Source organism: Pinus tabuliformis, chromosome 6 (genome assembly GCF_031772625.1).
Source record: "Pinus tabuliformis cultivar Carrire ecotype Pingquan chromosome 6, CPIR1, whole genome shotgun sequence".
In the NCBI taxonomy this organism is placed as follows: Eukaryota; Viridiplantae; Streptophyta; class Pinopsida; order Pinales; family Pinaceae; genus Pinus; species Pinus tabuliformis.
This window is the reverse complement of record NC_142292.1, coordinates 1,757,020,849-1,757,032,115: the sequence shown is the minus strand read 5'-3', so window position 1 is coordinate 1,757,032,115 and position 11,267 is coordinate 1,757,020,849. Positions and strand designations below refer to the sequence as shown.

The 11,267-nt window shown below is 34.0% G+C and overlaps 1 long non-coding RNA gene across 2 annotated transcripts; it reads right to left on the bottom strand.

Annotated features, from left to right (window-relative positions):
- Positions 1-447: 447 nt before the first annotated feature.
- LOC149265957 (uncharacterized) lies at positions 448-5,299 on the bottom strand. Of its 2 annotated transcripts, XR_016260105.1 has the most exons (4): positions 4,118-5,299; positions 3,372-3,786; positions 2,996-3,083; positions 448-771 (listed from the first exon to the last, which is right to left on the bottom strand). It is a non-coding gene; the product is annotated as an uncharacterized LOC149265957 (long non-coding RNA). The 2 variants fall into 2 exon arrangements; XR_016260104.1 differs by lacking the exon at positions 448-771 and having other exon boundaries at positions 2,451-3,083.
- Between the last annotated feature and the right edge of the window lie 5,968 nt (positions 5,300-11,267).

The following is an 11,267-nucleotide window of genomic DNA, read 5'->3' as shown; positions in this document are numbered from 1 at the left end:
AAGGCCTCTCAACCCTGGGTTCTCTCCAAACAACATCTTCAAATAATGCATTAGTACCTACTTAGGTACCAACATGTGGCAACAAATACTTATTCCTCCTTGCTCTCTACCTCCTCATCTCACATCTAATACTTACACTTTATTTTCTTTCTTTCCTTGATGTATTACTTTTATTTCATGTATTTCTTTTATTACACTAGGATGTTCCTAAAACTTAGTATCATTGTTTTACTTCCTAATCCCATTGAACTATCTTTCTGATCATATGCTAGACAATAAAATTATCTTATCTCATCTTAAAGAGAGTTCTAGATTGATGGTAAACACTACTAAGGAAATATTGATCCTTACTATACACAATTGATCACCCATTGACCTATCTTTTTGGTCAATTTTTGGACATTTGTAAAATTCTCTTATCTTAAAGAGAGCTCTAGATGATAAAAGTTACTGAAGAAATGTTGACCCTTAGGATACACAATTGACCTCAATAAGAAATAATAATTTATTTAAAAAATCCTAACATGACGAACTTGAAGGTAATTTCTGTCACAAAAATCATCCCATTTTAAGTACTATTGCAGGCATGACTGAATAGCAAAACCCTAATATGGATATCAATCACTGCAATAGTAACATACCTCAGTTTTCCTACATAAGCATTGGTTCCTTGGGACAGATCATCAGCGTCAAGAGAGATTGTGTATTCAGTACTAGTTGGATGCCTGAACCTCCTTGGAGCCAATAGAAATTTCCCATTTTCCATGAACGCTGCAAATCAAGTTGTGGATGAGCTTGATAATGAGATCAGTAAAAAATATAAAGAGGTAGAGGAAAAGATAAAATAACATGAAACATATAACAAATAAGATTGCAAAAGCTACAGAAAAACATGGCATGCAAATTGAATGGAAAATGAACAATACAACTCTACTCAATTAGCATAATTAGAGGACTATAAAACTAGATGATATTGCTCAGAGAATTTCTTAAACATGGCCAAAAATGAGACATGTGGGAGCAATTTAAGATTTAGTCTGCAAATTAGAAGGGTTACAGTGTTCAAAAAGGTGTCTACTGATTCTGATTTTGAAAATTACACATTTTGCTTTCAGTGGTCAAACATCTTTCATTTATGTCATCAATCCTCTTCCTTCGATGGAGGTTGATTTCAACAGAATGTTCACATGAATTGAATCTACCTTGCCTTTCCAAGACTCCACTAAGTTTCTGAGTAAATTATAAATTACAATAGGTCACATACATAAAACTGAAGCAACAATTTCTTATTAAAATAAGTAAATTGTATCGAACATGAAAAACTAATTCCAAAAATTAAATTAACACAATTTTCAATGCATGAGACATTCTTGTATCATATCAAGTCAATTATTGCATCTTACCAATAATCATTAGAAGTATAGTTGTCTTAAATTAAAGGGGCTTTTTAATCTAATTGCCCTCTTGGCTTCAAATATTTACTTCAAAGAAAATGGCAACCCCTTTGGTTTGAATCTGGACATTTGAATTTGTGGTGGCTGCAGAGTCTTCATTTATGGCCACATTTCAGTAAATGTTTCCACCTTGAGAGTAATCTAAAATTTCACTGGAACTTGAAGTGTAATATGTCAATGGTTGTTGGATGTTCAAGGTACAGTCTGTAGATGTTTGAATTAACTAAAATATTACACAATTACCGCAGTAGATGGTTCAGAATTCCATGCCTTTTCTTGGTATTGGAATCACGAATATATTTACTTCAAAGAAAATGGCAACCCCTTTGGTTTGAATCTGGACATTTGAATTTGTGGTGGTTGCAGAGTCTTCATTTATGGCCACATTTCAGTAAATGTTGCCACCTTTAGAGTAATCTAAAATTTCACTGGAACTTGAAGTGTAATATGTCAATGGTTGCTGGATGTTCAAGGTACAGTCTGTAGATGTTTGAATTAACTAAAATATTACACAATTACCGCAGTAGATGGTTCAGAATTCCATGCCTTTTCTTGGTATTGGAATCACTAATGCTTATTTAGCAACTTAAACATTTTTTTATTACAAGAGTCATCTGTCATGATTGGATTTATAAAAATTAGTTAAAAATGGAACTCTTATTATCATATTATGTTTATTATTGTGCTTATGAAGTATTATGTCCATTGACTTGAAAGAGTTAAACAAAGAATTTAATCCCCTCACTTCGATAAGGAATGAAGTGCTTTGTATGGTCGAAATAGGAATTTGTACTCAAATAAAGTATTTGCAAAAATGACTAACCAAATGTAAAAAAAAACTAAAATCACCAATAAAAGCCAAACAAATCATGAGCATCCATTCAATTAATTTTTCAACAATCTGTGCCCCGCACCGCACCTCACCCCTTGATCAAATGAAATATAGCAAAAAAAGGATCACAAATGCATAATCCAATCAATTTGGTACAAAATGTATCTCTTCAAATGTAGCTTCCATGGATTCCTAACTTATTCAAACGCTGTACAAAATATAACAAAATATAACTGGAGCTCAGACAACCAAAAGCTTTTTGGTCAGAACAATTTACTTCAAGGTGAATCTCAGCTAACTGTACACAGTCCGTACAGCCCACGTTTCGTGTTCACAAGGAAGTATAAAGAAAAGAAGTCAATAATGGACAATATAAGGTCAACAACTCTTGTTAATAAACACCAACTACAATGTGAGTATTGACAGAATAATAGAAAACCAATACTGTACTTAGTGAAAAATAAACATATAGAACAGGTTATTTTCAGGCTCTCACTCAATGTGTTAAAAGGCACAAATGCAAATTACATACTGCTCCAAAGATCAAGTCAAACGAAATATCCAATGAAATTGCACAGATCTTCAAACTTAAAATAGGTTTTCATCAAAAAGAGAATAAAAAATAAAGTTTGTAGCCTTTCAGCTTCAAACTTATCAAGCATCATGGTTGATGACAGATTCGAAATTCAAATTAGTGATGGATGCATACTTGGTGTAAGCCCGAGATACAAGTAATATGTGGATGTTTCTTGGCCGCTTTTAATGAAACACTGCATCGGAGGGTCACGTGCACCAGGCTGCAGCAAGAAATATTGACAGGCAAAAACCCTCATTGTCAGTATGATTTCATTTATGACACAAACTTTAAGCAATAGAAAACAAACCTGATATCCTGTCATCTAATTTCATTAGAAATTTGAATGCATCCAAGATGGACTCCTTTCCATATGACATAGTTAATAGCCCAAAGGTGAATTTCCAAGGTGAATGGAAACAGAAAAACAATAAGACTGGTCTCATAATATTTCAGACACAAAATTCAGATGAAATCAGTGTGCAGAGAGCAGTTAGGGCTAGAGAAGTACCTTTGGTAAAAGCTGGCAATGGTGTTGTGACCTTGGAAAATGGCGTGATTCCAAGAAAACGTTTAGTTGTATATGAAGGACGCCGAGAAGCGTTTAAGACTGGAGAACTTTGGCATCAACGTTCAAAATTTGCTGCAAATGAATCCTCGGTGCTCAGCTTCGTCTGCTGAGAACGCAAGCAGCGCGGAATAGTTAATAGACCAAAGGTGAACCAAAACCAAAGGAAGAATAAATACATTTCACCTTTTGAAAGGTCTCGGGATCAGTAACTAGGCTTATGTTACCAGAACTACTTATCTTCACATTTAATTCAGAAGCTACTTGACAAAGGGAGAAGCCTGCAGCCTTAAAATCATATCTTTTACATGTATGGATTGAACAATCTCTTGCAGTGATCTCAATGAACTCACTTCCCCTGCATGTACAACAATGAATTTAATCATTCGTTGATAATACAGGCAACTTATTAATAAGAATCCACGTGACCATATATATCTTGTTCTTATAGGCTTTGGAGAAAGCTGTCTGAGGATGAAAATGAGCGATAGGTTCACCTGAAATGTCGGAACATAAATCCTCCCGAAGTTTTCTCCAAAACTTATATGAACAATATGAACTGCAGATATGTACACTCCCTAATCATATATATCTTTTCAACAGATGGAAATGTTCCTGATTCCAATTTACATGTAAGAATAAAAATGGGCAGACAAAGGTCAGCTCAGAGCTGGATCTTTCAGACACACCTTACCATAGTTGTCACTTAGATAAACACATCCTCGGGATTGTCAAATGCAAAATTGTCATTTTTTAATTCATTTAGCATCGCTTGTATATCAATGACTGTTTCCCCTTTTCCTTCCTCAGCCTGCAAGAGACGACAAAACATCAGGTTTAGGCTGCAGTGGGAATAAGTGATAGAATGTGATCCATTATTAATAATTCTGTGGGATGTCACCGAAATCTATAAGCAAGAATACAGTGGTCTGAATCATTTGTCATGGCATATAGCAGTTTATCCATTACTAAAATGGACCAGAGCCTCAAGATGATTGGTAAGTGTGTGGGCTCTCTTAGCAACCGCACACCTGAGAAACTCATAAAAATGCTACATCTAGAGATCTAAGTATGATGCTATCAACAATTCCAGCAAAGCATATGCAGAGCTTACTACAAGTTGAAGTTAGGCTAAGATTAACTTCACCTCATCTACATTCCCAAATTTGCAGCAGGTTCAGTGACCCCTATCGTTAATACGTTCCCTTTCTACGGTGAGAAGACAAAAATGATATACATATTACAGACCTATCAATTCCTAGAAATCTTCTTGATTTCAGATTAAATTGAGTGTTGGGATGGCACTATAATTCATAATACAATACAAACATATCCAGATTATTGAAGCAATCTGTCAGATACTTCGAAGAGAACAGCTCAGCAGAAAAATTGCATATTCAAAAGCTACAAAGCCAACAGTCGGGACTCTGGAATGCTTCTGAAAAAAGTGCAATGCTGTTACTCAGAATCCAGTAGTCATGGCAATGAAAAAGTAACAAACAAATTTAAAAGACAGAAGGCATGCTCTGTTTGAGACAGACCACTTCCAAATAACTTGCCTTGCATCACCAGGGCCAACCTACTCCGCTCAGGGAAGGTCCTGATCAACCCTTTCATTAGGTGGGTTTGGATAATCTTACCTTCATTACTAAGGGAGAAGGATAGGTTATAACCTTTATCTGGGACATTTACAGCAAAAATATTCAAGTACTTCTATATCAAGCAGTCACGGATCAGGACTGGAATCTACCTCATGTATACATTTGATCAAGATCATCCAGTTGGTTAATCCGATTTTCACCTTTACTCTCTTTTCATTATGAAGAGGGTTCCCGGTAAAGAAATCCAACAGGGAATCTTGAATGGAAAGCTCAACTTCAATAAACTATTTATTAATTAATATTAACCTATCGGGCTAAAATATATAATTAACTATTTATAAATTAATTAATATTAATCTAATTAATAACTAATTATATATTTTATATATTAATTAATTTAAAATTTAATATTTTAAATCTTAAATGTTTATTCTAGTATTAAATAACAACTATCCTACCACTCTACCACTTCACTCATTCGAATGAGTGAGTTTGAAACAAATAATAAAGTTTATAAAGAGACAAACAAATAACAAAACTTATAAAGAGATTGAAGCTTAGAGACCTTTGACTTTATTGCAATTGGGAGATCTAGAGATCGAGAGGATGGAGTTGTTGGACGTTTTTTTTAAAATGTTGCGATTGAAAATTCTGATGCGATCTTCCGATCAAGTAATAAATTTTTATTTTTTTTATATATATATATATAATATTATTTTATTTTTGGTTTAATTTTAATGAGGTGTAGTTAAGTTATGAGAATATCTAAAGCATAATTTGCTTATCTAAACTACAACCATTTTGATAAAAATAAAATTAAACTACAACCACTTTGACATTTTGAGTTTTCGAGATTGGTAATATATTTGAAAATAGAAAATTGGAATAAATTACTGAAATTTCGATTCTTCATGATTTGGATGGGTTATGTATAAGTAAAAAATGAAAAAATGTTAGTAATAACTAACTAGGGGTTAAAATTTAAAATAAATGCATTATTGAATTAATTTAATTGCAAAAATGGAATATTGTACATTTTACGCATTTTTAACCCAGACAACATAATTGATTAAACTTCAAAGGAGTGCCATTTACAAACCAGTTGACAAAATGAAGTGAAACAAGTATCAATGGAAAGCTTATAAAAAAACAATTTTAACAAAGTAATCAAACAAGAATCTAAAGAAAATGAAAAAATTAAGATAATCCTAAGGTAATAAAAGTCCTAAAAGGGTTTAATCAAATTTTTTATTGAAAGGGTCACCATTATTTGAAGTAAACAATTCAAAAATGGGGGGTTGTGTTTTGCCATAATAGAGTAGTAAAACAACTTTCCAGTGCAACAGCTAGCATGAGGGTCAGTTCAGCATCGCACACTGTTTCGAGATGACTTAGCAACAAAAGCCATCAAAACAGGGCCACCGTTCTCTTCAACAACCTACATGGCCTATTATTTTGCCAAGATTAGATGATATATTTTGTAATTAGGCTAATAATACACTGTCGGTTTGACAACGATTTTGTAAAGCATTTTTGTAATTTTTATTATAAATACTTCACTGTTTGAAGTATCAAGGGTTGATTTCCGAATGTAATTTCTGTCTGCATATTGTAATTTTCAAAGCACTAGAGCATCAATAATACATGGACCTTTCACAGGATTCTTGTGGTGTGCTAAAAGGTGATGTGTCTCTTCTGTCTATTTGTTTAAAAACATTGTTTTTCCTTTCTCTGTTATTCTAAATTTCTGAATTATTCAACACTAACTATGATAAATAGGATTCGTTATTGAGAGTGACCTATTTTGGCCGTTGATAATTTTAATGTTTTCTACTGAAGTCAGATCAAGGAATTCTTAATTGCTCATTGGTTTCTATTGAACCTTACAATTCTGCTATTCCACCATCCATTTAATTTCTGAAAAGATCCACTTAGTGCAACCTAGCTTGCCCTATGAGAACTCCTCTAAAAATTGATGCAAAATCCAGTTTAATTTATAGACTCCATAGCCCAATGGAATTATAACATTCAAATCAACAAAACCTTTCAAACAAAACAAACAAGTACAATCATAACTAGCCTAAAATTCACCTAAGTAAACAAAGCAAAATGTTACAAAGAGATCCTTCTCTGACGCTGGCAGGGCTAGATCCCAGCTTCCAAAGGGGTTTTGATGTTGTCCTATGTGTTTACTCCCTCAACCTCAAAAATGCAAAACGACAACATAGTGGTGACCATACTGGGGTAGAATACTTAACTTGAAACATTTTATTCCCTTGTTTTTAATCAGTATTTCATCAAGCAATTGTTATATCATTATTATGAAATACATCATCTGAGGTTCTTATTTTGTAAATATTTAGTCTATCATTGATTTTGATTTTCATTTGTGTGATGATTTTTAATAGACCTGGCTCCTAAAAGAATTTTCACTAGATCTCACCGTGACCCTAATCCTGCTGAATTTGTAGATAACCCTAAGAAGTTGGTGAGAAAGAATTTTTTTACAGAGAGTCAAGGTAGTAATAGCCCATTGTCTAGATTCAATTCTCTTCATGAGAATATTCCTTTGTCAAGGTCCAATTCTCTCCTAGATAAATTTGAAACTATATAAGTTATAGAGATTGATTTGCCTTTCTAGGATAGTTTGTTTAGATCAAAGTTTGAGGCTCTTGTAGATCAAACTGTCATTGATAAAGCCCTACTGCAACCATATGTACCCCAAACCCAGCATTTTGAAGCAGATCCCGATCTAGAGTCCTTACAACAATTTGACAAATCACAAGGTCTAGTTTCAGTGTTAGATCAAGCTATTGAAGAAGCCTTTATTCAACAATCTGTTGAATTTTCTACTTTAACAGTTGCAACAACCTCTTTGTCTAGTCAGTCTTCCCAGTTTGTTCATCTACAACCTCCCAGTCCTACTCATTCCATAGTTTCAACTTCCTCACCTGTGATCTCTCAAACTGTTATTCCTACTATCCCTGTAGTTATCAAAACTACACCTCCATTAGGTCCATCTTCAAGTCAATCTTCCAGAACAGTTATGGCAGGTAGGTATGCACCTTTGGTGTTACCAAGTTAGCTAAATTCTATGCTTGGAGATTACCAATCTAAAATTGTGACCTTTGATAACACTGGTGCTTATACTGCTCAACAACATGTGGATAGGATGAATGATGTGTTTGACCTCCAAGAAGTAGATGAAGCTGATGTTAAAATGAGATTGTTTTCTCAGAGTTTAGGAGGTGATGTCAAGAAATGGTTTAGGAGTTTACTTGCAGGAAGTATAGCCAACCTTGATGCTTTCCATCAAAACTTTTTAGCTAGATGGGAGATCAAGAAAAATCCACTTCAACTCCTAAATGAATATAAAAGACTAAAAAGAAAACCAAATGAGAGTGTGGAAGAATATTGTGAATGGTTCAATACTATTTACAATGCCATTCCACAAGACATCAAGCCCTCCCCTAGCCAAGCTCTGATTGATTTTCCAGATGGTTTCGATGTATACATGGAATATCAACTTAGAGAAAGAGACCCGACAACTTTGGAAGAGATGCAAGCAAATGCTATCAAAGTTGAAGCTAACATCTTAGCTAAGAAGGCCAAACTGAAATCTCAACACAGAGTTACCATAAAAGAGGAACCTTCTACCTCTGTTGTTGACAATAAAATTGATAACTTAGTGAGAGTAGTAAATTAGATGATGAAAAGAGTAAACATTAATGACCAAACTCAAGTAAGAGAGAACCAAAATGCCCTTCAAACTAGAAACCAAAATTTTAGAAGGAATGTTCCCTAAATTAAACAAACATAACAAAAGGGTCCAGACCAGCAGGTTCAGCCTCATTTTCAGGAAAATTATATAGATGATGAGGGGAATATTGTGGAATATTTGGAGGATAATCAAATAAATTTAATGGGAATAAGCGATGATGAAGCAATTTTCCTCACTCAAGAAGAGCATGAACTTTTTCTCCTAGCCCAAACCAAATTGGATTCTGAAGAGTCAGATGAATATAAACAAGGCTTTGAAAATGCCATAATGGAAGTCCACAAGAAGTACAACCTTAGGTGTAAAAAGAATCCAAACACTCTGCCAAAATCTCAGATAATCTTGCTAAAACGTCATCTGCAAATGAACCTAGGAAAACCATAGATAGTCTTCCTAAGAAAACTCTAGATAATTCTAGTAAGAAAAAAGTAGAAATCTCTGTCAAAAAGGTTGTTGATAGTGCTTCTAAAACTATTCAAACAGAAGTCCCAACCACCAGTAAACAAAAATAGTATATGACAAAACAAATCACAGAACAATCGGAACTTCCCAACTCAATTAAGATTCAAACATCGTTCAACATTGAGAATGAATTGGAAAAATTGAAAATCCCTATTCCTCTCACAGAGTTAATGAGAAAAAATATGCACAAACCCCAAGTAATGAAAGCCTTAAATATTGGGGAAAAGACTGACTCTATAAATCTGAATGATGACCAACCTGAACTCTTATTTGTACTGGAAGTCAAGGGTAAACCACAGGAAGGAGGAGTTCCTCCATTCTATTTTAGCCTGAATATCCATGACAAGATTCTCCATAATGCTATGTTAGATTCAGGTGCATCCCACAATTTAATGCCTAAATCTGTGATGGAGAAATTAGGACTTGACATCAGTAGACCCTACAAATATTTGTACTCCTTTGATTCTAGCAAAGGTAGATGCCTAGGTCTTATCAAAGACCTGTGTGTTAGTTTAGCCCAAATCCCTACTAAAAGTCGAGTAATGGACATAGTGGTTGCAGATATGCCCCCTAAGTATGGCATGTTGTTATCACGTTCATGGGGAGCAAAATTACAAGGTACCCTACAGATGGATATGACCTTTGCTACCATACCAATCTTTTGGCAGCAAAGAAGATTGCATAGGGAAACCTTAATGAAATTCATGGTGATTAGTCAAGGCAAGCCTCACAATTATCCACTTTATTCTGTTCATTCAGATTTGGATTCTTTTATTCTTTACAATGATGGGGATATCAACAGTCAAGAAATCAACACTGAAACTAAAATTTCTAAAATAGACCCAGCCCAATCATAAATAACAGAACTAAATACTCCTCCTGAACCTCTTTGGAACATGAGTTTTGATGGCTCTTGCAACAAAGCTGCTGCTGGAGCAGGAATTTGGGTAGTAAACACAGGAAATAATCATGCTGAGGGTCACTCATACATGCTTAATTTTCAATGTACTACTAACATAGCAGAGTATGAAGCCCTTATTTTAGGATTGCAACTGTTAAGAAGGTTAGGTGCTAAAAGAATCTCCATTCAAGGGGATGCTGAATTAATTATCAAACAAATTAAAGGAGAATATTCAGCCAAACATCCTAGGATGAGAGCATACAGAAATGTTGTGCTTGATTTCCTAGAAAGTTTCCTTGAATATGACCTTTCTACAATTCCTAGAAAACAAAACATCATTCTAAACAATCTGGCTTTTTTAGCTAGCTCTTGTAAAATTCCTTATCCTAATCAAGAATATGTACTGGAGGTAAAACACCGACCAACTGTACCTGATAACATGAGATATTGGTAGGTGTTTGGAAATGATAAACAAATTGAAAGTTTCTTGCAATCAAAAGATGAATTTCAAGATGACAGTATTGATTTGGAGTCTGAAGTGGATAGTCAAATTGTTGAACATTCTGATCCAGAAAGGCAATTAGATAATTTAGATGTAAATACAACTGTAGATGAAATTGTAAATAAACTAGAATTGCTTGAGATAGATCTTGAAAAGAAGAATTTGAAACACTCCAACTTAAAGATAATATTTTGCCTAGGGGTCTAGCTCCACTAGAAGAATTATTTGATTTCAATGATGTGGCTAAAAGGCCTAAGATTGAGCCCTTAGGAACAATCGTTGAAGATTGTAATGTAGGTACTAAAAAAGACCAAAAAATCATAAAACTGTCTAAATCAATCCCAACAGCTGAAAAACAAAATTATATTGCTTTATTCAAGGAATTTAGTGATGTTTTTCCTAGAGCTATGAAGATCTTAAAACATATGACACAAAAATTATACAACACAAAATTCCAATTAAAGAAGATCAAAAACCCTTTAAACAAAAACTTCTCAGAATAGATCCAGTTCTGATGCCTTTAATTGAGAAAGAAATCAAAAGAATGTATGATTCTAAAATCATAGTTCCTCTTAGGTACTATAAATGGGTTTCC